Raw genomic sequence first — 1,234 nt, forward strand, 5'->3', positions numbered from 1 at the left:
TCACGATCTCCACGGCCTCAGGACAGGCCTGGGGCCCGAGAGTGCCACGTGTGAGGGCCAGTGTGCATCCCTGATCTGGGATGCGTTTCTGTGTGCCCAGGGAAGGATGTGACACATGCAGGCATGCCCGGCCTCCAGGCAGCACCTGTTTAGGGACACAGCTGCAGCCAGGACAAGGGGCATTCTTGGCTGCTGCTGCATGGCCACAGTAGCAGCTGCCTGGCTGTTTTCCCGCATTTCGGGTGTGACGCTGATGTTGGGAGGTCCTAGTGGGGAAGAGCCACTCAGGGCCTCCTGTGCTCCTTGATCAGCCAGGCTCTGTTCTGTCACCATCACCAGGCCTCGACCCACATCAGGTTCGGCTTCAGGGAGCCTCACTCAGTAATGCGTTTTGGCAGTTGGTCCAAGAAGTAGAGCAAATTTTAGAGCTGGGGCTCAAAGTCAAATTTATTTCAATTTATGAACGTGTATATGAGGGTAAAAAGAAAAGGTGTAGGTGGGGAGCAAAGGCAAGGAGAGGAAGGGAGGAGAGACGAGGAAGTACCCCAGGTGGACAAGGGGCCACCCCAACCAAGCAACTTCCTTTCTCATCATACGGATTAGGGGAGAACAAGTTTTGGCTGCATTAGAAAGAAAAAAAAAGGAGAAGTAGAAGAAGGATTTTTTTTTAAACGGTAAAGAAAGCAGGCCAAGAAATTACTTAAAGGCTTTCTGAAGGCCTCATAGCTCATAGTACTTGTTCCAAGTTATATAAGACACAGGGGAAGAGTTACAGGAAACATATGACAACTAAGCAGAATTCCACTCTATAATAATATTTTTTCTCATATAACTTCTTTAATCCAAGGATCTTAAAACACTTCACAAATTTGCAACAATTAAACCTCATAGCATAGCTGTGGGAAAGAGTGTTGTTTTGCTCATTTTATGTATAAGTGAGCTACAGCCCAGAGCTTTTGAAAGGAAATGTTTCCAGAGCCCGCCAATGAAAGTGGCCTGGGTCTGGGTCTCTCAGAAAGCCTGGGCGCCAACTGCGTGCATCCAGGGAGCTTCTGCTCCGGGGAAGCCTCTCCCAGCGGCTTGCACCTCAATAGGCAGACAGCAGATGGTAGAAAATGGTCGGCTCGGAAAAGGAAAGGCTCTGCTGGCTTACAACAAATAAAGAAGCAAATGCACAAATAAAGAAATAATAAAAATATATAATAAAATATAATGTGTAATAAACATTTTTAAC

Source organism: Chlorocebus sabaeus, chromosome 17 (genome assembly GCF_047675955.1).
Source record: "Chlorocebus sabaeus isolate Y175 chromosome 17, mChlSab1.0.hap1, whole genome shotgun sequence".
NCBI classification, from domain to species: domain Eukaryota; kingdom Metazoa; phylum Chordata; class Mammalia; order Primates; family Cercopithecidae; genus Chlorocebus; species Chlorocebus sabaeus.